Here is a 26,676-nt window from a genome sequence, read left to right as displayed (position 1 = left end):
GATAACCATAGACCTAAACATGTTCCAAACACTAATCCATTCTCTTTCTTAATTTAGGACATTACACACTCAAAATAGAAAGAAAATATCTTAAATATGATCCAGTACACCATAGATACAAAGTTTCGGGGTTTTTGTATTGAAATTACTGTAATTCACATTATTTCTACCTGTAACACATGTCATATCTGGAACAAAATTCTTTCAAACCAGTCAACACTCTTTTCTAGATGGTATTTCATCTGCAGCCAGTGCACTGGAAAAAACTTCTGTATACAGAGGCTTTGGTCTTCAGACATGGAGCTGGACAAAATGTTTCTCCACAGTTTAGCCACTTGACATGTGTGAATAGTCTTCGTCCTCCTTTTGCTCTCAGAACATCTTTCCCAAACTCTATGCCACTCTCACAGGTCCTGTCTTCATGTCTCTGTGTATAATATTATCATTACCTAAAGTAAAGAAATAAAACAAAATCCAGCTCCATTAGACTGTAGTGAAACTGGGGCAAGGGATAGAGAAATTAGGCCCTGATTATTTAAAGTACAGCTGTGATGGAAATGAGGAAGGAAAGAGAAATGTGGGAGGATGAGTAATGATACTAGAGAAATGTATGGAAACTACTGAATTTTCTCAGGGGCATTCTCCACCCCATAACACAACATGTTTGGTAACTTTTCAGATCAGCAACATAGTTACACAAAATCTTTCTCTCCCATTATACCCAGTATATGTTTCACTTATGTAAAACTGACCTCCTTGCAAGAATCTTAGTGTATCATTTGAGCTAGTAAATGTAGATGTCTGAAATTTCTGGCAAAACAACTTTACATCCCATTTAAGATGTCTGGAGGGAAATTCAATTCTATTATTTAGTTAAGCCTGGGGCAAACTGCTATGTGCTTCTGGGCTTAACTTTCTTTCAGGGAAGGAAACTTTGCAATTGGCCTAATCCTTTGAGTTCTCAAGCGGGGAATTTTCTTTGTTCTCACAGGATGTTTCTCAGCAAGCAAATGTATTTATAGTAAATAGGGTAAGATACAAAATTAGATTTAATTTGCCTCATTGGTAGGTGGGATAAAATATATAAACAATAAAAGGAATGTCTTCAAAAGCTTCTGAACTGTAATAATATTCATTTTTTAAAGCAAAGAACCTCCACTTTCTGAAAAGCAGACTCTAAATTTTTCAATTCAAGTCCAAAATACTAAGAGGAAAAAAAAGAATTTCAGTATTTGTATCTGAAATATGGGTGAGGAATTTAAAATGCTCTAGCTGTAACATCCAACAAAGTCACAAAATAAACTCCTCAATTTTTTCTATATTCAATTTGCTTACATATTTGTAGTCACATTTCAAAGGAATTTTAATGAAATTCTAGTTTAGGACATGTGGTGATTGTAAATTAAAAAAAGGCAGTGTAAGAGAAATAAACAAATGCAAAAGTTTTGTGGACATGAATTAGTTTTGTGAAGAAAGCAATTACAGTTTATATTTAGTCACAAAACTTTTTCACAGGCTAACAGCTTGAGAGCAAGTGGTGGCAGTGGGTCTAGAAACTCTGTTTGGGCAATATTGTATCCAGATGTGCTTTCACACTGGATGTAAAATAGGTCCAGAAATTGAGATTTTTTATCCCATTTAAGACCCTATTTAAGACCCCATTTAAGAGATTTTGACCCCATGTAAGGTGAGACATAAAGGCTCAAAGCCTGGTGCTCAAATTTCAGTTCTTCAAATGAAGATTTGCTGATGGCTGATACTTGTGAATCAAACCTTCCCTGTGCCAGTGTAAAATAATATGTAGAAGCACTACGTGAACACAGATGAGCAGCATGGTGATTGTAACACAATACAAAAATGTGAGCAGGAGTTTTACTGCAGGGTGACCAAAGCTCTGCCTGCAAGGGCGAGGAGAGAGCCTGCAGGGACGTGCCATAGATACCAAGGTGTTGCAGTGGGAGTCTGGGCCCTGTGTGTATGGTGGTCACATGCCACTGCTAAGACCTTCCTTTATATCTTGGCATAACTGAGCATGAAACCTCGTAGTCCACCGGTAACCAAAATCTACACAGGCATGTGCACATTTGGTAAATGGATGTGAACTGTGTTTGAAGGCGCTGCAATTACCACAGCTAGTTCTTACATTCTCCCCTAGTTATTTGAAAGCTGTTCAACACTTTTGAAACTCTCCTCTTTTACCCCTTCAAACAGGCATTTAAAAATAAAACATGTTTATAAAAATTGACATTGTGCTTAGACTTTCAAAATGACAAAATGGGCATGTCGGGCAGAAATATGTTCTCCAGGAAGACTCAGCACCAGCAAATATTATACTCTGATTTAATGGAAAATTATATGCCTTCCAAAGAAAGGTCTCACTTATTTGCTTATCTGGGCTGTCTTTCCTTTAAGATCCCTGTCTAAAGTCAAGAGATCCTTAGACTGCAATAGTCATAGCGTGAGTAGAGTGATAATGTAGGCAAAGGGAAGCTTTCAATTATTTGTCAAGTACAGGAACCAACAGCTGTTCTCCTACTTTTTTTCCCTGCATTCTTCTGGAAGAACAGTGAAATAACTAATCACCCTGCCTGGAAGTTACTGCATTGAAGTCCTTTAGCCATGTGCATTCCTTGAGGAGTGAGCTCTGAACTACTGGAAGGTGCTCCTGTACAGGCTGTTATAATTGTCAGCTCATGTGTCTCAGCATGACTTGAGTTTTTCAGCATAAAAAATCACTAAGGAATGCAGAATAACTTAACTGGTGAATTGTTGGCCTGTTGAATGGTACATTTCTCTTGCAATGCATATATTTAAATCTGGCTGGTTATAACTGATGTAGCATACTTACAAACATGGCACTGACACAGTCTTTATTAAGGTAATTATGTAAAGTACATCTCTGAATTTACTCAGTCATTGTATCTTGTTTTGTGACAGAAATATTTGATTTAGACTATGTGATTATGCCAGCCCAGGAATACATGTCAAGCTTTAATCTATTTGAATATTTAACTTCAATTCACTTAATGTGATATACACAGAGAATATGAAGTAGTCGTGATACTGTTACATATAAGTGGTGTTTCGGAAAGCTCCCATACCTAAACAGAATTCATACACAGGAAAAAAAAGAGGGTTCAAGATTTCAGTTGTAACAGAAAGAAAGGTCCACAGAGAGAAGGCCCTGCACTGGGCACAGTTGCATGATGAAATCATGTAGATTACTTTAGGCTGGATGCTGGCTCATCACTGCTCAGAAAGGCACCTAGAAAGCTTTGCCTTAAGGAATAGGATAGACTCTGAGGAACAGAATAACAATTAGCAGTTAGCAAACTAGACATTGCTAGAACACTACTGAGACACCTCTTGGGCCAATTTGTTTCAGGAGCAAGATTTGTTCCTCAGAGCAGTGTGTGCATCACTGCCTATGGGAAGAGGAGCTTTGTTAAACTTCTCTAAGGAAATGCTCTGGAACAGAGTTCTTATACACTGACATATTTCCCTGGAAAATGCCGAGTGTCAGAATGAAATGAAAAAGACCAGAATATCTGTAAAAGAAAGGGAAATAATATCATCAGTGTTTGATAATGGGAATAAGAAAATGGAAGAAAAATGGATTTTAAGGAGAAAAGAAAGGATTAATTGAAAAAGAATCATTATATTGACATGCATTTTAGCATGTGAAATTTTTACTGTACCTAACTAGAAATGAACATTGAAATTTCACTCCTAAGTGTTTCTGGTATATATAGTAACTACTGTTGGAAAGGAAATGTTGAAATTTTTTACTTAGAATGAATTTTGAAAAATCAATGAGACAGAGAAAGAAATAGAAAAAAAACTAGTTTGTGAGACATATATATCAGCCCCAGACATATAGCCACAGGCAAATTGGAGTCCCTAAAGAGTAACTGAGCAAAAATAGGGACACAAATTCCTTTACATTTTGTGACGTGCAGCATTGCACCTGTCACTCAGAGCATTCACTGCCAGCAGTCAAGAGGCAGACAGGAGGGAGTGTTCTGCTGTGCTCTGATAATGCTGAGGATGATGGACACAGGGTAGGCAGTGTGGCAAAAGCGCCAGGATGCCATTTGTCAGCCAGAAGTGCAATATATAACCTAATCTTTATATTATAGTTTATGTCTCCCTCTTCCACTGCTCCTTTCCCTTCCTGTTGCCCATTTAAGATATTTCATCTTTTTGCATATTTCCCAAGAGTATGCTGACTTTCTGAAAATCCGTGCTGTAATCTGAATTTAAAACACTAGAATCACGGCAAAACAAAATGTCAGGTGACAGACATTTCAGATTCTCAAAGAGCAGCAAAACCTGCCTGGATTCCTTCTACTGCACTTTAGAAAACTATAATGTGAACATTTGTGCTCAGACTAGTCAGGCTCATTTCATCACCATAAATTAAGAGAATCAACACTTTTACAATCTGATGGGATTTACCCTGTGAATGTCTATGCTGTGGTGAATCCTGTCATAGACATGACTCATTCCCTTCATCGACGGCAGAAGGAACAAAGGGTGATGATCTTGGATGTAAACCTGTACCTTGCAGGTATCCAAAATTAAATGAAATGACCCTTGCCAAGGTTGTCCATTGTGAGCAGATAACTTATACATGTTTTGTGCCATTTTGTTTTACAGTGTCCCAGTGAAGGGTTAGCAGCCAAGGGGTTTTTAATAATGTCTGCTTCAAAATGCTTTTCATAGTAGCAATGCAGGATATGTGATAGCAGCCATAATACCTACAGTGAGTGCCAAGTCTTCCTTTCCCATGAATAGCTAGTTAAGTCAGCACAGCATTTCTTCAAACTAACAAGAAGCTTAGGAGTATCCCTACAAATAACACAAGCTCAGCTTTTAGAAGGAATGACATTGTTAATTGAGTGCAGATGGTTTAGGTTGCCGATCAGCTAAATAATCAGATAAGTAAGAGTGACCTGATGCAGAGGAAATTACAACATCAACATACAGAAAATTCTTGTTGTTCCTATGTAAATTAAATGACTGTAATTCACTCTGCTGGATATGTGTATTTAGTCACAGCTGGCTAAAGGATATATTCATTCCAGACCATTCAGGTCAGGCACTATTTCTAACTGCTGTTCATCTAGCATGTAGATGAGACCTGTAAAATCCTCAGTTTCTGTTTGCCCTTCCTTCCTTCCTTCCGAATTCCTTCCTTCCTTCCTTCCTTCCGAATTCCTTCCGAATTCCTTCCTTCCGAATTCCTTCCTTCCGAATTCCTTCCTTCCGAATTCCTTCCTTCCTTCCTTCCTTCCGAATTCCTTCCTTCCGAATTCCTTCCGAATTCCTTCCTTCAGAATTCCTTCCTTCCTTCCTTCCGAATTCCTTCCGAATTCCTTCCTTCCTTCCTTCCTTCCTTCCTTCCTTCCTTCCTTCCTTCCTTCCTTCCTTCCGAATTCCTTCCGAATTCCTTCCGAATTCCTTCCGAATTCCTTCCGAATTCCTTCCTTCCTTCCGAATTCCTTCCTTCCTTCCGAATTCCTTCCTTCCTTCCTAATTCCTTCCTTCCTTCCTTCCGAATTCCTTCCTTCCGAATTCCTTCCTTCCTTCCTTCCGAATTCCTTCCTTCCTTCCTTCCTTCCGAATTCCTTCCTTCCTTCCGAATTCCTTCCTTCCAAATTCCTTCCTTCCTTCCAAATTCCTTCCTTCCTTCCTTCCTTCCTTCCTTCCTTCCTTCCTTCCTTCCTTCCTTCCTTCCTTCCTTCCTTCCGAATTCCTTCCTTCCGAATTCCTTCCTTCCTTCCTTCCGAATTCCTTCCTTCCAAATTCCTTCCTTCTGAATTCCTTCGTTTCTTCCTTCCTTCCGAATTCCTTCCTTCCAAATTCCTTCCTTCCAAATTCCTTCCTTCCTTCCAAATTCCTTCCTTCCTTCCTTCCTTCCTTCCTTCCTTCCTTCCTTCCTTCCTTCCGAATTCCGAATTCCGAATTCCTTCCTTCCTTCTGAATTCCTTCCTTCCTTCCTTCCTTCCGAATTCCTTCCTTCCTTCCTTCCTTCCTTCCTTCCTTCCTTCCTTCCTTCCTTCCTTCCTTCCTTCCTTCCTTCCTTCCGAATTCCTTCCTTCCTTCCTTCCTTCCTTCCTTCCTTCCTTATTCCTTCCTTCCTTCCTTCCTTCCTTCCTTCCTTCCTTCCTTCCTTCCTTCCTTCCTTCCTTCCTTCCTTCCTTCCTTCCGAATTCCTTCCTTCCTTCCGAATTCCTTCCTTCCGAATTCCTTCCTTCCTTCCTTCCGAATTCCTTCCTTCCGAATTCCTTCCTTCCTTCCGAATTCCTTCCTTCCGAATTCCTTCCTTCCTTCCGAATTCCTTCCTTCCTTCCTTCCTTCCTTCCTTCCTTCCTTCCTTCCTTCCTTCCTTCCTTCCTTCCTTCCTTCCTTCCTTCCGAATTCCTTCCTTCCTCCCTCCCTCCCTCTCTTTCTTCCTCTATTCCTCTCTTCCTCTCTTTCTCTCTTCTTTCTTTCTCTCTTTCTCTTTCTCTCTTCTTTCTTTCTCTCTCTCTTCTTTCTCTCTTTCTTTCTCTCTTTCTCTCTTCTTTCTTTCTTTCTTTCTTTCTTTCTTTCTTTCTTTCTTTCTTTCTTTCTTTCTTTCTTTCTTTCTTTCTTTCTTTCTTTCTTTCTTTCTTTCTTTCTTTCTTTCTTTTCTTTCTTTCTTTTCTTTCTTTCTCTCCCTTTCTTTCTCTCCCTTTCTTTCCATGAAGAGTCATCTGCAAGCTACTTTATCTACCATTTACTGAATATATCTCAAATGTATAGATTTAATATTCATAGTTTATAATAAATACTAAAGAGTAAACAGATATTAATATGGTTGCTCAGTTTCAAGACAAGGAAATTCAGAGGAGAAATGTAGTAGTTCACTGGCAGTAGGTCCCATAAGAATAATTAAAATAACTCACTTGTGCCCAGGTCCTTAAGACCAACAGTTACACTGAATTATTTTATTATAGATAGAATATAAAAGGCTCAAGAGTAAAACCCATACGTGACTTGAATGATGACAACCTCATTTTCACTGTTGTTGCTGGTCTGAGCGAACGGAAGTGTCCTGGAATCGTCCTACTGATTACAAGACAAAAGCCAAACTTAGAGGCAGGCTTGTCAGTCTTCCTGGGTTCCTCTGAGCTCACATGCCAGCTAACAGGCTCCTCCACTAAAAAGAGTTTCATTTTCTCCAATATGGGGCAATGCTTCTGGCCTTGTTTTTAGGATCTCCCATCTACCCTTCTATATGAGTATTACAACAGCTGAGAAGAAATGATTTCTCATCTCATTTCAACTTTAGTCTTCTTTAGATTTTTCCTCACTGTGCCATATCAAGCAAAAAGATTGATTAGGCTTATTGCTTGACAGCTGATTGCATACATAGCCTATAAGGGCAAATGCCTGCTGCTTATGGCCAAGTGCCTGGCTGCAGTTGCCAGGTTGTCTGGCTCACTGAAGATGGACCTAAGCTGATCAATAAACCCTAGAATCCCTTCTCTCAGTTCCACTTTGCTTCTGAGAAAATAAAACTCCATGGGTTGGATTCACTGTCCATAACGAGGATGTCTACAATGTAAATGTTCATATTAGTCATCGAGGTGCCTTTCGTCTTGGGTGTAATTCAAGTCATCCTGGCACAAATATCCATAAGTCAGGAATGTGCCTTTATATGCTTCTTTCTCTCCATCAACAATCTCTTCAGCCCTCAGGGAGAGACTTGGGTGATATCTATCTATATTTAAAGACTAATGATGTTAGCATGTTGTTTTTAATACCCTTCGCATCTTCCCTGACCAGAATCAAGAAGAATGTTTGTCCAAGGCTCCTCTATGTGCCCAGGAGAAAGATCTGGAGGTCTATTGTACATCAAAGGTTTTTAACTTAACATATCTACTGCTAAATGTTAGAGCTTTTGGTGCTTCCCAAAAATACCTGCATTGTTTTAAATGTTCCTCTTCTGTAGGAACATGCAACAATATTGAAATTACTTGTCAGGAATGACTGACATAAGGTAAAAAAAAAATTTCATAATTTCATATAAAAATGTGTGATGAGAACTGCCTAATAACATGAATACATGAGTTGTTTATTTTCCTCTTTCATACACAGCCTTATTTCCACTTATATGAAATGGTATGTTCCAAGATTTTTATCTAATTTTTATCTTGAAAGCAGTTGGAATAGCCTCTCCAGATGTTATTAAATAACCAAAGCATGCTGTAATAAAACAGTCTAATTCCCTGGAAAGAAAAATAATTTCCTGTATCTTATTTACATATCTCTAATTTCTTATAAAGCTTACAAAAGAGATTTATGACAATGGTAGTTTATGCTGTTTTCCCGCTTAACAACAAATAGTTCAAATTCTCTTCTGGTATTAACCCCATTCGCTCGCACTGACTCTCCTCCAGGGAATCCTGTACGAACAGATTTGAGTACAAGTGACTTTGTCACTTTGAGGTGTAAGGATTTAGTTATCCCACAGGAAGACTATAGGATGCTGGGTAGGAAATAGACACCACCCTTGCTTCTTTGAGTCTGAGAGCACGGGGACAAATAGATGCATCTCTTCTAAGAGAACTAGTTGTGTGTTTACTTTCTTAAAAGCTAGCAGGCAGAACAGGCATTTAATTGGATAAGTTTTGCACATTCCACCATTACCATTATAAGGGCAGCTTCCTTTATATATTCTGAAGCTGTAATTTGTAGCAATAAAAAGTAATTTAACGTTTGAAACTAGTAGTCTCAAAACATTTACATACTTAGTTACAAATAATGTAGTCAAAATTAAATTCATTTTCAAAGATAAAATTTAAAAGAGCTATTTCTTTTTTCTAGTCCTCCTCCACTGCATGCACGGTTTTTGTCCCTATCACAGAATAGTACAAAACTAAGAAGAATATAAACCAGACCATAAAATAAAAGTACATGTAAATCGCTATCTAGCTGACTTAGCAACTCAGCCTGAAACCTATCATTTGTAGCTGGATACCAGTGGGCAAAATGTAGTTTAGAGTGCAGTAGGTGCAGTAACATTAAAAGATTTTTATGCTTCATAGCTGTGAATGTAAACAGCAAACTTAAAGATTTCTTTCACTTAAAGATGTTCTGTGTGTGAACATGTAATCTCAAATCTTGACCTCCAGAATAACACAGAAGTGAGGAGAAGGAAAAAAAGGGGAAAAAAGAAATTCTGAAAAAAGTCCTTTATTTCTCAAGGGGACACAGGGCAGTTTCTGTAGCCTAACAGTGGAATATGAAATGTGAGAAGTTCTCTCCTCTTTTTCCCTATGCATCATTAAAGGCCAGATCCAGTCTGCCTTCCCTCAACATTTATTCCCTTGAGCTCCTCAGAAATTAGTTCTGTGATACCCTATTTCAAGAATTTCTCATTTGTTGAAATGATGCCTCATTAATGCTAGATGAAGTCCTGCAATCATGTCATAACTCAGTAGACATAACTCCTGGGACTTAGTTTACCCTGTGTTGTTGCTGCAAAATAACATGCAGATTGTTTACCATGAGCAATCACTCCCAGGTCACTTTGCTGACCTATGTCCCGTGACATTAACATTAGACATTATAAACCTCAAGTGCATTAACATTTGAGAGCTTTCATCTTAGAAGTCATATAGTCTCAGGGAAAGACATTCATTAAAACCAGCTCATACTCAGAATGGGTAAACTTTGTCATTAATGTTCTTTAAAGATCAGAAAGACAATTAAGGAAAAATTCTGTACTAATAATTAATAGTAATGGTTTAAATTTATAAAGCAATTTTATTCTCAGTATTCCAAAGTATATTAAGAACATGCTGAATAAAAGTGCTCGTACTTGGTGTTGCAGGAAAACATAAATATCACTGAAAGAGAATTTTAAATAATTGCCAGACTATATGCAGTGTATTATCCTTTAATTAATCCTTTTAAAATTTCCACTAAAATATTATTATGACTGATTCTCCTAAACATGGTCAAAAATGCCCAGGCACCAAATCAGGCCTCAGTTAATATAACATTACTCAAAATGGGGACTCAGAAATGTCATAAAATTGTGATTTTTGGTCATAGGCATGGTGCAAATATTATGAAGTAATTTTCCTTTTCCTTTTCTTGCAAGTGTTTCCAGGATTCTTCACTGGAAATGCTCCATTTTGCCCTGAAAAATAAAGGAGTTTTCTCATTCACCTCTTAACCTTGACAGCTAATGAGCAAGGTTTTTAATGAAAAGCTGCCTTACACAATTTGCCATGTTCTTATGGGAAAACTGGATCTTTATAAAGACAATTTTCCACAAGAGACAGAGCATACAGTTTTCATTCCTCTGCAAAGGCCAGTAACGTAAATGCCACACCAGAGAAAATGACAACCTTTGACAGGAACATCCAGCATCACAGCCAGATAGTGTGAAAACAGCCCAAGAACTAATGACTATATAAGCTAATCACCACAGACAGGTATAACCAGAAAAATCAATTATCCTGAGAATCCGTTTCTTCCTGAAATGGATTCTTAGGAAAAGATCCACTCTTTAGTTGTACCCCACGACTGAAAATTGCCACTCACTTCAGCAGACACTGAAAAGGGTGTAATTCATATTTAGGACTATATGTTTATGCAAGTGACAGAACTGAATTCCTGATGTATGTTGTTCCTTTTAGCACTGCAGAGCCAACACAGCTCAAGAGGGAGTTAGATATGAGGCAGGCTTGTGCTTCATCAGCAGATCTGTCTCCTCCCTTCTGATTGCTGTTTCCTTATGGCTGATGATGATAATGAGCCAGGAAAAAATCACAGCTGTTATTCCAAAAAGCCCTTTTAGAACAGGGTAAATCCAATCCAGTATCACTGGCAAGTCAATTAACATGAAATGATCCGATGCTGATTTTGCAAGCTTATTTTTTAGTGGCTATAAAATATTCAAGAATAAGGATATACACTATGATGTCTGTCTGTAGATAGAATCTCATTTACATCCTCTGCTTCAGAAACACAAATAAAATATTCCAGCTTCCCTTTGTTTTAATTTTTTCAGTTTTTAGAAATTTTGATAAGGATAAAAAATACTCCCTGACCGAGAGCATAGAAATGGAGGGGTTGCTTTTCATATGCACAGTCTCCATTCTCAAGATCCCACATCTGCAATTTTCTTTTTAATTTAACTTTACACAAAATTATTTATATTAAATATAATATACTGCTTTCCAGTATAATATTTTAGGGATATAGAAATGGCAGAAGGAGTTTTGTGAGCTTGAGCAGAAAAGCAGGACCGCCTTGGAAGGCAACAACAAAGAAGATAGGGAAGCAAAAGCTACTGCAATGCTGCCACTTACTGCCTGAAGAGGAAAGAGCTGCTCTGAGCAACTACCATGCACTTTCTGCCTTCCAGTGTCTGATAATTGCTCAGAGAAGAAGCATCAAGTTGTGTTACTGGGAGCTGGGCAATCTCTAATGTTTGGAAAACAGTATTTTTTTTGTCTCTTGCACCTATTGAGGGCCTAAGGTCTTCAGAGCAGGGATTGACTACTGCTATGAGGCTTCATATAACATGACTGAGATTTCTGAATACCATCCTAATCCTAATAATAGAATAGTCAAAACTTATGAAGAAGCAGAGAGTTACAGGGTTACACTTGGCTGTGCAGTCTTAAGCCATTTATGGTAATTGGTGTTTTCATAATGGAGGTAGAATTAAACAGTAAAAAAGAAATTGTACGTAGAGGAGATAAATGGCAGTTTTGATGGAAGGTGACATGACCTGTGGAATGACAGTAAGCTGAAAATATCAATGTTTTCTGGTTCTTTAGGGTCTTGTGATAATCTAGAGCTGTTCTGCAAATAAAATTATGAAAATTTGGAATAACTGAAGAATATAAACTACTGAATTCCTATGTCTGCCTGTGTTCTGCAGACTTCTGAAATTTTTTTTGCCCCATGAAAATTTATTGTTGAAAATTAGAGCTGGTGATGTTTGGAAATTTCCTCTTTACAAATTGGAAACTGCAAAACAAGGAGACCAGATTCTACACTGACAAAGCACCCAGCTTTCATTGAAATGGATTCAACTGATTTCAGTGGCTAAGTACATTTGAAAATATGTAATGTAAAGGCATCTGACCAAATCTCAAGGGAGCTGTGTAACAGCAGAATGATCTGAACTTTAGCTTGTGGAGTTCAAGGTTGTTATCAAATTTGCTTGAAGGTTGAATCCAGAACATTTCTTTAAATGTTGGCAGTCACTTTGTATTATCCAAGAATAGAATTCAGCTATTTATTCTTGATCATGGACCATTAAATGGCAATATTTGGGGGCTTTTGAAAGAATTTAGTTTAATTAAATGAATACATCTATCACATAAGCCACAAAGACCAGACTTTATGAGCACTTAAAGTCTTAGAGATCTAAATAGACCTAATGATGTAATAGACCTTAGGGTCTGTGTTTGCCATCAGCAACTATTTGTTATCTCAGTTGGCTTTTACTGTAGCTGTACAGGCACAGAAAAGCAGAAAAAAACCCCCACTTTCATTCTAACTGTGTCAGTAACAAAATGTTTAAAGCACTTTCACAACGAGTATTTCATTGTTAGAAAAAAACTTTTCAGACAAGCAACCTGTTAAATAGGCTAAAATAACAAGTTACCTAAATTCTGGCAGATATATGGAAAATCTACATTTGCACTTAATTTATTCTGGAGCCAAAGACCTAAATGCATGTGTTTTCAGTTCTTTCTATTTATTGCATTCCAATCATAATCAAGTGAGGAATATCTTGTCTTACAGAGCAGTTTCCTGCATTATGTATTTAATGTAAATGTTGCATTTTTTCTGAACATGTAGTTTAAGGATGTTTTTGAAAGATTTATCTTTCTAGCTTCTCCATTGTGTGGCTCCAAAGAAATAGGGAGAAGTGAGAAAATGAGAAAGATAGAGCATCTTCAGATAGCTTTGCTAGATATCTTCTACAACTTTCTGACTCACCACTCTGAAAAAAACATTGCTTGTTTTGACTGGATCCAGTCTCAGGGTTTCATGCCCTTTTAAGCTCCGCTAGTCTCTGGATGATGACTGATTGCTATTCTGAGCTTCAGGAATGCCCAACTATTAATCCCATGTCTGACAGCTGGCAGTGGGACTCCCACAGTCAGTGCAACAACCTACCCAGGCCTCTGACATGTCACTTGGGCACATCCCCAATCATGTATGACTGGGTCTGGAGATTGGGTTTCTAATTGCAGTCCGAGGACTGAATGACACACTGTGGTTTTTTTGCTGTGTTTTGAGAAAAACAGACATCTAGTCTTCTGGACTCAAAATGCATGACTCAAAATAGCATATGAAGTAGCTAGAAGCTGTGTCTATGCCTATTTTAGCAATGTGACATGGTATGTGACGTATTAGGAAGAGTTTTGAAGGGAGTGAGTTGGTGCTAATCACTTAGAGTCCATGCTTCCCATATTTTGGGCAGGTAGTCAGGGTAGCATTATTACTGTGCCGGTCTCCTTCCTGTGCAGAAAGTCATCACTGCACAAGCGAAACCCACAGGCTTTCAGCCTATACACTGATCCCCTCTCTCAACCATTCCAGACCTTTCCAAGGAAAGATGACATATGTCCACTGATACTCCTCCGGGGGGAGATACTGGGCCATCTTTTGGAAGGGACCAAGGGTGTAAAAACTTTAATTTTTGCTGTGTGGGGGCCCTCACCCCCATGGACAGGGACTGTGACTGATTGCAACCATTCATGCCCCACTGGAGCCACAGCTGGTGATATCTCTCTATCTTGTTTCTTATTTCTCTATCTCCTTTTTCTATCTTTCTCCTTTGTAGTGGTTTGGGCTAACCTATGACATCCTTCTATCTCTCCTCTCTTAGGGTAATCTTAGATCCCAGAATGCCTATAGACCACTTTTTCCAGTCATGTTTTTTCCACTTATGATTTTTCTAGTTATGATTCCAGAGCTGTTAAAAATAAAAGCTGCTGCTGTTGCTATAAGCAGTTATTGAACATTTTTTTGCTGTAATCTCCTCCAAGAGATCCTTTAGTGAAGAACCCAGTTGTCCTGACTCAGAGGTAGGTTGTGACAGGGGTCAGCTGTCCAGTCTGTTTCCCCTCCCAGCTTCTTGTGCACCCCCAGCCTCCTCACTGGTGGGGTAAGAGCAGATAAGACCTTGACACTGCACAAGCACTGCCCAGAAATAGCTAAAAAAAAATCCTTCAGCACTGTTTACAGCACAAATCCAAAACATAGCACCATGAAAACTATGACAAACTCTATCCTAGCCAAAATCAGTATACCAATCTTTTAATCTGCTTCTTTTCTCATTTCAACATACTCCCAAACTTTCTATCATGTGTGTTTGCAGACTATCATGCTGCTTCTATGCATGTAATTGAAGACTCCAGAATCACTATTTGAATGTAAGCTGAATATATTTACCTGCACTCCAAGTAGAACACAGTTTTCCTTCCTGAGCTGTACCTCATGCTCCCCCTCTCACACCATGTTGCCAGTGTGCTGGCTGTCAGATCCAGCAGAAGGCAGCACCAGAAGCTATCCCGGGGTGAGGATGCTGAGCTTAAGGGCAGTAAAGTTCTAATTAATGCACTGGCTATACCTGGCTTTTCCTTACCTCTGAACATCTGGTCGGGCACCACTCTCATTACTGCTCCTAAAGGCTTGAGTGACAGATTTGTGACTCTCTATACATCCTTTCCTCTGGCTAGTGTAAGAAGACCCAGGTAATTGTTCCTTTACTGGTCAAATATCTCATATGGAGAGCTATTTTTATGAACAAAAGAAGGCATGATGGAGGCCATCAGCATTTGGAAGAAGTTGCTGTAGTTTGCAGTAAGGTATTACCTCAAAGACAGAGGTAATGAGCAGTAGCTTGGATGGCGATTGCCTCCTGAAGCTTGCACTTTGCAATTTGCTCTCACCCCAAAAATTGTCTCATATGGAAAAAAAAATGAAGGGCTGAGACCTTTAGGTGAAAGAATGTGTGTGTATAAATATGTATTTAGGCATGTAAAAAGATTGTCTGCAGAGGCAACCACGTTGAGGAAATGGATGAAGACAGCTAGGAAGAAACTTTACTCATTAGATTCATAAGAGTGAGCTTCAAAGGCTTGGAGGAAGTGGTGCTGCACTGTAGCTTTGATGTATGAAGCAAACAATTTATAAAACATATCTCAGCAGGCAATATTTGATTGCAGTTGTGCATAGGAATGCAGGTAGTTATGTGCATCATGCAGGTACCATGGCAGATAACATATAATTAAGGGAATGGGGGAGTGAATGGAAAACTACCCACTGAAACACATGGAAAATGTCACTGAACAAATGCATAATGCTTTTTTTGTGGCTCTTTCACAAGCAAGATACCATGGGAACTCCAGAGTGCAAATATGAGGGGTATATTATAGACCTGCATTGAAATCTCATCCTGTTTTGCAGATCACCTGGTTTCAAACTATGAACGTCAGATTACATTAGTACATGTCTGTAATTTTGTTCCTTTAAAACAGAAAAGAAACATCTCTCAGATCTTATGCAAATATGGAGCAAAAACTCAGTTTAAAAATTATCAACAGTTACAATAGGAAATGCACCATGATTTCACTGAGTAATTTTCAGAAGATATTCGTATGATTGGGAGGCACTACAGGTAACATCTTATCTTCCTAAAAAATAGTACATTAATTTCTTGAGCTCAAAATAATCACAGTTGATTTAGTTAAGTACAACCAAAAAGAGCAAACCTGTGAAATACCTAGTGCAATAGAGTTGGCACAGTAAATCACAATGAGCACCTGAAGTGAACAAAACTTTATGGCCTTTTCTGAAGGAAATTGATAAAGTATAACTAGGGATGCCAGAAGATCCAGTGTCTAAACTTTGTATCCCAGGCAATTAAAAAAATTCAGTGGCTGAAGACAGCTCCTATTTTTGCAAGACAAAAATCCGTGAGATTGAAATTCTGTCTCTCTTGAAATTTTAACATGTTGAAATACTTCTTTTATCGTGTTTTTTACCTCTTTGTTTAGCTTGTTTGTTTGTTTGTTTTTAGTGGAAAGGAAACTGATTTATGCTTATGCCCACTAAAACATTTTCCAAGATGTTACTACAATAGTTCTTTTCAATTTTTGTCTGAAACAGCTTTTCAGGAAATAAATATCCCTAGAGGAAGGTGAAAGATAATAAAGGAAAAATTCACTCTTTTCAGATACACCTTGTGACAAACATATATTTTTCCTTTTTTTATCATTATTTGCAATCACGTAACCTTACATGATCAATAAGTCTGTTTGATATACTATGATCAGACAGCTGTACTTAACCAAAAATAGTATTTGTGATTGATATTTGTGATTTGAATTAGTTAGGCTAGGAGATTCTATGCAGTAAAATATCAATAAACACTAAAGAGGTAACTTGAAAACACAGTCAGTAAAGCAAAAGCAGTGTTTATGATATATATGTCAAAGTTATGTTTTAAAATACAGATGAATTCTTTAATTTTTATATTAGAGATGTTAATTACAATTTACTCCCACTTGTCTAAGTTTGACAAGATCAGATTCCCACTTATCATACAACAAAAGTCCTGCTCAGCTATTAACATCATGGGAAATGTATTTATAGGCACTTTGTCAGGCCCTGTAGTTAGAAGAGTCAGCAAAGCTTACTCATTCATGTTTCTCATGAGCCTTTCCCCTCTCTTCCCCCCTCCCCTCCAACTGTCTCTAACAAAAAGCTAGGGCTGTGTTTCCTGTGTACTGTGAACTGTTTCACTGCTGGCAATTAAAAACAAAGGAAATCAAACCTTTGTGGGAATTTATGAAGTGGTAATAAATCCAGTACATGACATCCACATGCTTTTCAAACCTCTTCATATAACCTCTGTTTTTTTGTTCTAGGGTAAAGAGCATGGAGTCTGCTAAATACAGTTGCTTAAAAGAAGGAAAATCACTGTCATGCAGTGTTCCTCCTCTTCTCCCTGGCTCCCCCAAATTCCAACTTACAGGAGATTGGGAGGGTAGTTCACCAGAACAACCTAAATGCTATAAAAGCTGAAGATTCTAGATGACAAAAAGCTGTATTTGCTCTTGCCAGGGAAAGGTCCAATTAAAAGTAACCAAGGCAGAGTGCAGTTGCACAGAAGGGTACAGAGGAAGTGGGAATTTAGGCTACTATAGAGTCATAGTGCTTACACTATTGTACCTTGATGTGAAATAGAATCACTGCAACTGGCTCCAATGTTTGGCCCAAAGTCTGACTTAATTAGAACAGAAGGCAAAGGAGCAAAGTTTGCAGTTTGCTGTGCTAGTGAATATCTTGGAGAACATGAAAAACTCCATTCATGTTTCAAGACTTGCCTTTGGCATTGTAGGAAGAATAAAAACTGTCTTACCAGTTGAGGACTTCCCATTCACAGAGAGTTATAGGCTGCATGCTTGGAGGACAGCTTGGACTCGGCCAGGACGAGCAGGAGGGAATGAGCCCAGCCTGTGCTGTTCTCTCACAGCTGTCAGCTGGAATTTCCCAGGGCATGTTCTGCCAGCTCCCACAGGCCAGGCTAAGAGGTCTGAGGCTTCATGTATGCTCTGGAGACCCAGAAAGGAAAAAGGAAGTCTAGTTTGCTAGCTGTTGGTTTTGTATAACACTTGGTAAAGCATTTAGTAAACTATCCTCTCTATATTTATCATGTGATTAGTATGCACAGAACTCGTGTCATAACTACAGGAAGCAGAGAGAGTGTTGGCTAAAGGCATCAGCCCCTCCAAGCTGAAAATTTTGATAGAAGGCTCAAGTACTGAAGATAAATACTTTCCATGGAGAGTACAGTTGAGGTGAGAAGAGAGCAGCAAATAGTCTTTGCTTCAGTCCTCTAAACCAGGCACAAGGGAAATATGGACTTCATGCCCTGGCTGACAGGGTTGATAACCCAGCACGGCACAGGGACTTGGTGACAGCCATGTCATGGATAATACTGCACCTTTTCAGAAATTGTCCTTTGCGTGCATCCTTGTCTTATTCATTGTAGGTCTTCTCTGTTCTGAAAGACATAAAGCAGAAGACCTCCTGATAGCAAAACTATGAAATTTGCTTTGTGAACTTTTTTCAAAGCCTCAAAGTGTTTTGTGTTTTGTTTTTTTTTTTTTTAATTTGGAGTAAAGAAAAAATTTAATCTTTCCAAAACAGCTCTTCTGGCTTGTGCATGTTCATTCATTCATCAATTCCATAACATGGCTTTCACTGTTCTCATATCTTCTTCAAGCTCCACTTCAATTCAGAGATTAATCGATAGCAGTAATAAGTTGCTATCATCTCTCCAATGGCTGTGAGAGGGAATTGAGACTGTTTGCCAATAGGATTCAGTAGTGCTATTTTGGAATATGTGAATTGTCAGAACACTAATACTAGACAGCACTGATAGCTGATGGGCAGAACCATTTCAATATGTGCTATTTTTGATTATTTCAGCATAAAAAACCTCTGGGTTTCAAAGTTATGTGCTGCCACTGGAAACTTTGATGCTCAAAAATGAGGAACTATGTTTTAGTTTTAAGGGAGACTTCTTTACTGTATACTGACATGTTAGGCCATTTCTTCCAGATGGGAAACCTTTTTTGCTGATGTCGCCACCACCATGTTTGTGTCAAGCCTCTCTGCTCTCCCAGCTCCTCAGCCAGGTGTTCACACTCATCCTGTTTTATCCAATATAATTTCTTCCCACTCCAGCTCTCACCTCCCTAACCCCAGTGTCTCTTTGCTGACTCCCACCACATTCTCCTGATCCATTCAACCTTTCCTGATGATTTGTCCTAAAAGAGCTCTTCAATTCTTTACCACACTGCCCTGCTCAGGTTCCTTTCCAGACAAGGATCTGTCTTATGGACATCTCCTAACTCACAAACTTTATCCCATATATACTTCCTTTTGGACTTTACTTTCTTGCTTTTCAACTCAGACTTTTCCAGAAGTCTTTATGCTTTCAGAGCTGCTTCTTCTCCCTTCCTTTGCAACGTATTCAGACAAGCTCTAATTTCCCCATATGATTTCCCTGCCTTGTTTTTCCAGCCCCTTATTCCCACCTCATTTCCTCTACTTGGATCCTCATCACCAGCCCCTACAACAGTGCTGCTCCAGGAACTAGAGTTACTGATGACTAAGCCCTGTTTCTGCAGCTCACGCAACATACTGTTTTCTAAACTTCTTTGTGTGTATTCCCATTTTTGTTGCCAGTGAGAGCAATGTCTGTAAGTCTCAGCTGGAGTAAAAACAGAGGGGTGGTGCTGGGGAGCTTAGGAGATTTGGAATGGCTTCAAACTTCCTTCAATGAAGCATGGGGAGGCAATTAATGGGGAAACCTGGCCCAGCGCCCATCTGCAGAGTCTGCCTGTGCTGTACAGCTGGCCTTACTCATTTGAACATTTTCTTTGGTTCAATTCACCACACAGCTTTACTTCACCAGGATTAGCTCTTCAGTTGTAAGCTTACACAGCCTTATTGAAAGTAGTGCAGAGATGCTGGTTTACAGCAGATAAGGATACAGTTCCCCCTTCCACTTTTTTTTTTGGACTTTGAATGGAACTGAAAATTGAAACAGAATTTCACGTGGTGTCATGTCAAAACCCCAAGTTAAACATTATTTCAGCATCAAACCTCAAAGAGGTCTGGGTAAATATGAAAAGGCTCATGAAGTTTAGGCAATCTTTAAACAGGCATGACTTCAACTCTGCACATGCTATTATCTGTCCTGGTTCCCAGTGTCAGGTTTTATTGCAAAAAATTTTGCATTAATTTAATTAATCTCCAGCTGGAAGAAAAACATAAAAATGTTTTCAGTGTATTCAGGCTTAAGTATTTGTTCACCTTTATTCTGAGTGTTGCATTTTCAGCAATCTGAAATGCTCAGTTTCATAGACTTCTTGGATATTAAAGGATAGATCTTCAATGGGAATTTAGGTTAGAGCCAAAAGAGAATTTATGAAACTTGAAAACAGGCAGTATAGCAGCTATATTTTAAGCACTTTTCCCTGAAATGCAATCCAGAATCAAGAGTTACAGTCCTCAGAGCATGGGAGGGTTATATAATTCAAAATGGTAGTCCCAAACTCCTGTGTACCGAGAGGGGAAGACTAGCCAACAGAAATTGCCAAAGATGGATTATGACAGAATTTTTTCTGTTCCCTCGAGTTTAAGTGCAGAGTTAAGGCTCCAGGAAGGCATATTGCCTAATGAAAATATGTTTTAGTGCGGAAGGTATACTTACAGCTTTTTACAGGCTAGGCTCATAGTTCAATGCCTTAGAAAGCCTCGGGCAGCCTAGAGAGGTAGCACGGGCAATCCAGCATTTTAGTAGCTCTAAAAGTGGCAAATGGTAGCTGCAAAACTGATACCACCAGTAGAAGCAAAGAGGGAGAAATATAGCTCTTAGCTTGCTTAATTCCCACAATTAGAAGCTTTCAAAGAAACAGAAGCACACAGATGTTCACAGAAAGATTTGCAAAGCCAAAAGAGGGCGGGCCCCCTCTTTTATTCAGAGAAGGGGAAAGGGGCGGACTGGGGGCGGACCCGGTGTGAGCGGCCAATCAGACACTGCTAAAGAGTTTGAATTACATTTGGTTTTGCCCACGCCTGGAATAAAGGGGTTCAGAGCACATGACAGAGGCAAGTTCTGGCTTGTCTCGGGGAGGAGGAGGGGAATCTCGGAACAGGCAGCAACATTTTAGAGTTACATTAATTATCTAAGAATAATTAAGGCCTCTTTATAGGTCATGTTATGAACCAGACTCCCACGTTGCTCAAGCACTGATGTCAAAAATTGCAGCTGGTTCTGTGAAACCTCCAGGCATTAGTATGCTTAAGAATTTGTGCCAGACATAAGTGATTATATGTTCTGTTCTTATGCTTGTCACTAGAAGTATCATGCTTTTATAGGAAGACCTTGGAACTGAATTATATAGGTAGAGCAAAATGCCCATCTACTGTAACAAGCATATATCAAACCAGGAGTCCCGTGGAAAGGAAATATATGTGGACAGATTCTTGGTAGATGTTTACACCCATCTTTTGCATAACTATCTTTATAACTATCATTAAAATGTGTACCTGGGAAAGGATAACTTTAGGGTCACTTAGGTTTATTTACTGCCTCAGCTAAAGGAGGAATATAAGCCTCAAATTCTTCCCTTGTCAAAAAGCAGCTCAGATGTGAGCCTGAGGTAGGATGGGAAATCTTGCCACTGCTTCAGCTGAAGTAGCCAGATGTAGAAAATTGCAAGAAGGAGCCAGAAATGGGCAGTCTATCTCAACAATTTAGGTGGTCTAAAATCCTCATGGAAGAGGAACCTGAGTTCCTGAAGGTGAATTCCTGCACCATGATATCCAAAGTTGTGTATATGGAATAAGAAGTAAGTAACACAAGTAGTTCCTGGTGTGCAACTCTTCACGCTACCTAAGGCCAAAAAGGTATCAGAGAAAATCCTCAGACAGCTGACAGAAACTGTGAAGCTGAGATTTACATGTTATCATCATCCTAATGTGAAAGTGCACTTGGCATGAGTATGCAGCAGGCAATGTGAGTAACCACCTTTCATACATTATTAAAAAATAGAAAAAACTAGGGAAAGATGAATCAAAAGATTTACAGATTCAGAGGCCAAAGTAAGAAATACAGCCAACAGTCTGTGATCTTCCAAACACAAAAGCAAAGACCATAAAAATAGCTGGTTTAGCTATCATTTAGTCAAACTACTTTTCCTATTTACTCTTTTCCCGTCTGTGAATATGATCACACACTGATTAGTAGAATGGAGCAATATTCAGTGGCATATCATTAATTCACTTCTTTTTTCAAATAGCAAATTTCTCCTTCCTTTCCTGCCCCTCAATTTACAAAATAAAATCTCTTAGCATGACTGTTTGTTGAAAAAAACAAAACAAAACAATCTGCAGAGAAAATGCTTTAAAAAGTAATTCTGTGGTGCTCTCAAAGACCTTCAGTAAAACATACCCTGAGCATGTAATTATTTTCTCATCTAACTTCTCCTTAATATGGTTCAAGGGAAAAGTGAAAATTATTTGTTTGCTAAAACAACCTATTTACAAAGAATGTCTCCATTTGTCACTTCTTAGATTAAGGTAGAACCTGAAATTTTGACAGGAGTCTCCTCTTAGCTACCTGCAGTCAAATTATTGCAGAAGTTTTTGTTGATTTCCTACATTTGTAGGTTGTTTTCTGAAGCAATGCTGTTCGTGATCATTCTGTTTCATATGGAGTAAAAATACCCCCTCTGAGTTTAAATGTATTTCTCTCACATAAATGCAGATCGATCAGTAATGTTCCCAGACCACCAAGCTTCCCGAAGAAAGCACTCACTACCAAAGTCTGCTTCTGTTTACGTGGATGTTAAATTCTGCTATTATATGTGCCAGTGGCCAAAGAAGCAGGTTGTAAAAGAGCAATTAAGAACATCAATTCCCCAATGTGAATTATGTATATGATTATGAAGGCAGATTTTGGCTGGTTTACCATTGGCTTTTCAAAAGTTTGTTTCCCATGAAGTTTCCCTTATATATTGTTTATTAGAACTGCTTTGGGCTGTATTAAAGATTTTGAAAGAAATTTTACTATGGAGAATCTAATACTGTTTGTTCTCATATTTTTCCTGAAGTGCAAACCTTAAAATCTGATGTATTCTCCTACCTTAAATATTGCTCTGATTAAAGAAGGAATATGATGCTTCAGAACAATCAAATATTTCAATGATTTTTTAGCAGATTTTGTGTTTTTATGTTTCAGGAAATAGAGGAGAGATCTAAAGCTGTCAATTTTTACAGCTGTATAACACCTTTCCCTTAGCAATGATGTTTACATTAGTGACAGTGTTTTGAGTGCTGGAATTCCGTCCCTAGGGGTGTGGTAGAGTCCCAACCACTGGAGGTTTTCAAGATAGGATTGAACAGGATGCTAGATAATTTAATCAAGTACCCCTTTCCCTTAAATTGTTGAACCAGGTTATCACCTGGTATATTTCTAAGTCCCTTCAGCAAGGAAGAAACTGGAGATACCACTTTGAGACTTATTTAATTGTTAATTTATCTAGGTGCTTAGCAATTTTCAATCTTCAGTGATGAACATGGGGTTTTAATCAATTACATAAAAGAAAGGGATTTGGCATTCCATAGCCCAGTTTAATCACACCTTGGGGTGCTGGTCAGCAGCTCCCCAGAGACCACTGAGATGTGAGCTGCTAACCACCCTCAGAAACATCATTTGTCTGTCTGACTGAAGTGATCCTACACCTCTCATCAGACAGAGAAACTGATTCCTCAGTTCTTGGGTTCTTATGACAAAATTGCTCTCTAGGCAAATCTAGATAAAGATTATCTACAAAAAGATATTTTAACCTTAAAAGTTGAGGTGGGTGAAGTTATTTAACCTTTTAACTAAATAAATATGAGCTTGAATTGTTCTGCTCATGGCTCGAAATGGCATGACATTCTATGCCTTTTGGAAATACAACTGTCGCAGTTCATTCTGAAGAAAAGATACTATATAACATAGTAATACCACCACCTTGTGGGGAAGAAATATGTCCCAACATGTGCAAATATTCCTATGTACTCCAAAGGCAGAGCCAAAACCAATACATAGTTAAAACTGCTGAAATTAAAAATGAAACACTTATTCTAATAGAAGGTAATTAGTATTAAAAATAACAAAGTAATTTTACTTTGGATAGATTTACCTTCTCAGTTAGGCTTAATATGACAGCTCTGTAAACTTGGCACAACTTGCCCAGCTAACTACAAACATATGATTTATGTCCCTGATTCATTAAGATATTTAAAATTTATAAATATTTGAAGTGTTTGTAAAGGTATAAGAAAATAATGCATTTTTATATTAAAGACTAATGGATAAATATATTTAAGTGCCACTTTGCACAGCATTTCTTGCAATTCTGCTTTATCCAACTCTCTTTTTCATAGAAAACATTGAAATTAGGCTTTTCTGACAAACTGGACATCTGGCAGAGGCTGATATATACCCAGCCTGTACTCAATCAACTGATGAACAAGACCATCCTTTCTCCTCCTAAAGTGCCCAATTTTTTTTTGTTGTTTTGTTTTCTATTTAAGTTCCAACCTCTATCAAACATAAGGCAGGGTTTGTACAGACAACGGTTTCATTCACTAGGGGCTTTACAGTCTGTCCTGTGCACTGAATGACGTAGTATCCTGTGGAAAAAATATTATATGCTTATGTTGTTAAAGGCTGTAGTATAACAATGATACTTAAGATTAAGCACAAGCACTGAAAATTTAACTCTAGAATTTCCTAATACTTTTGAATAATTTTCAGTGTTAGTAACAGCCAATACAAAAGTTTTCATGTTTATTTCCTCAGACACCATTTTAAAGAGAAGAGTGAAAATTTATTTGTTACAGTGCGGATACTGCAACACGTGTATCAAACAATGAGGCCTGTGGAAAAGAAATATATATGGACCAATTCTTGGTAGATGTTTCAGAGATGTTTATTTCTCCAGCCGCATGGCCGGGGCTCTGCCGAGGAACTGCTCAATCACGGGACCCGAGGGTCCTTGCCCGTGCAGGGGAACACAAAACAACCAGTGGGGAACGAGGCTGAGCAGGGGCAGGGAAACCCCGTGCCTCCCTCAGGGCCCCTCTCCCAGGACCACATGGCAGGGGGAGGGCCCCAACATATATTCTCTTATCCAATACTACAAACAGCACTGAAGTACCTTTAGGTCTTAAAAAAGTAAAATGAAGTTTTCTTTATTGGAAAGTATGAAACACCTTCTAAAATATATACTAGTGAAGGGGGTTTGTACTGTTAAACAAGGAAATTCTGTTTTACTACTATAAGTGACTTTTTTCCCCCGTCCTGGTATCTATGTAGCAATAAAGGAAGGAGTCTGTGTATAGCAGAATGCCATCAGAATAAAATACATTCAAAACACACTCTAGCAGAACTAAATTTGGTCCTTGAAGAGGACATTAGGACTTTAGGTAGGTGAAATAAATTCTTTTTCTTGTTCTGCACTGGAACAAAACAACAAATCCAACACTGCTCTAAGGTGAGAGACCCGTCATTCACACTGCCCACGTGACACATTCAAATTGGATCCTTCAGTGCTTAAAAAGCAGACTGCGAGCTTTCATAAACTAATTCAGGCAATCTAACCTGGTCCTAGGCTTCCTGCCTGACCATAAAGGTCTCTAGTTTGTGATTTCAGAGATTTTTAAATAGTCCCAGAAGGGTTATGTTGCAGTGGGGTCTCCTGCAATGTCCACAGACAGCGAGGCTCGTGGAAAGAAATAGGGACCAATTCTTGACCCAAGTTTCAGAGCTCTTTATTTTCCAGCCACATGGCTGGGGGACTGCCCAAAGACTCGGGAATCGCCCGACAACCAGAGTCCTCCCCAGGCAGGCAAACAGGATTAGGGTACATGTGACCAGGGAGTGGAGAGACCCTGTGGTTAGGCCATGCCTCTACCCCAGGGTCCCCTCTCCCAGGACCCCATGGCAGGGGGGAGGAACCCCAAGAGGGTTAATGCTCATTTGGGAGCAGGCACTTAACATAGAAGGAGATACAAAGGAGAAGGCTTACTTCACACGGCAGTGCAGTTGCCAAGAAATCAGGGAGAGGCTCTAGGTTTACATTAGCTTGAGGATGTTTGTTCCACAATTTCTACTACCCTGTAGCCAAAAAACTGGCAGAAAAGTCAGGGCTAATTCTCTTGAGCTTTTTCTGCTGAACTTTTTACAGCACAGAGTGCAAACAAAGCAAGAAAATTAGCCAAACTCCCATGAGAAGGGGATTTTACTGAGAGAGGTTCGTAGTTTTTCTGCTCCTGGTTTTGGTTGTTGCTGATGACTTTTAAATGCCCAAGCATCCTCTGTTTCCTATAGATACATTTCTTCAATAAATATGCTGCTTAGGCAACAGATTCCTTCTCTTTTTTCTCTTTTTTTTCCCCGCTGAGAGCCTGAACATGATCACCAAGTCTTAATTTTTTTTCCCCATCTAATTTGTTTCATGTCTAACTTTTGGACATAAAGTTCTTTCAAAAAATCCTCTCAGCTTCAAATCCACAATCAAGAAGAGCAATTTGAAAAACCTAAACTCCAGAACATACTTGTAATTAGTGTCAACATTTGGCATTGCAAAGTTCCCCTGGCATGCAAATGTATAAAGGAGCCTTTTTAGTTCCTGCCTCATCTGTTCTGTGATTCAGAGCTGAGACAAAGAGCTGAATAAAACCCTGGGGAAAGCAGGGTCTGTTAGGTGTGATCTTTGCATCACTTACCACAGAGTAAGCACGGAGTTCAGCAGAGAGTAAAGCAGCCACAGATGGTATCTATCATCTGAAAAAGGGGAGTAGTGAACCACTTTGCTGAGCAGATTAAAAGCTAGGGCACTCCCTTGGGAGAGGTGACTGGAGGTACTTAAACAGGGTATTTGTTCTCCAGATTGTTTCTGGTTTTTATTTTCATCTCCAAGTGAGTGTTTACTCACTTTGAGACATCATAAAGAATGCATATTGATCTGGGGAAGGTGTGCACAAGTCTGTCCTCACTCATCAAACTAAGTGTCCAAATCACAGGGTGAG

General features: G+C 38.8%; 1 long non-coding RNA gene across 2 annotated transcripts; it reads right to left on the bottom strand.

Moving 5' to 3' along the window:
• Positions 1 to 26,460, bottom strand: LOC138107391 (uncharacterized). 2 transcript variants are annotated; one of them, XR_011149476.1, is made up of 4 exons: positions 26,374 to 26,460; positions 18,023 to 18,082; positions 17,438 to 17,630; positions 1 to 449 (listed from the first exon to the last, which is right to left on the bottom strand). It is a non-coding gene; the product is annotated as an uncharacterized lncRNA (long non-coding RNA). The 2 variants fall into 2 exon arrangements; XR_011149475.1 differs by lacking the exon at positions 1 to 449 and adding an exon at positions 9,912 to 10,177.
• Positions 26,461 to 26,676: the final 216 nt, after the last annotated feature.

Source organism: Aphelocoma coerulescens, chromosome 3 (assembly GCF_041296385.1).
Source record: "Aphelocoma coerulescens isolate FSJ_1873_10779 chromosome 3, UR_Acoe_1.0, whole genome shotgun sequence".
Classification (NCBI taxonomy): Eukaryota; Metazoa; Chordata; class Aves; order Passeriformes; family Corvidae; genus Aphelocoma; species Aphelocoma coerulescens.
The sequence above is the reverse complement of the archived record's forward strand: the minus strand, read 5'-3'. Positions and strand labels throughout refer to the sequence as shown.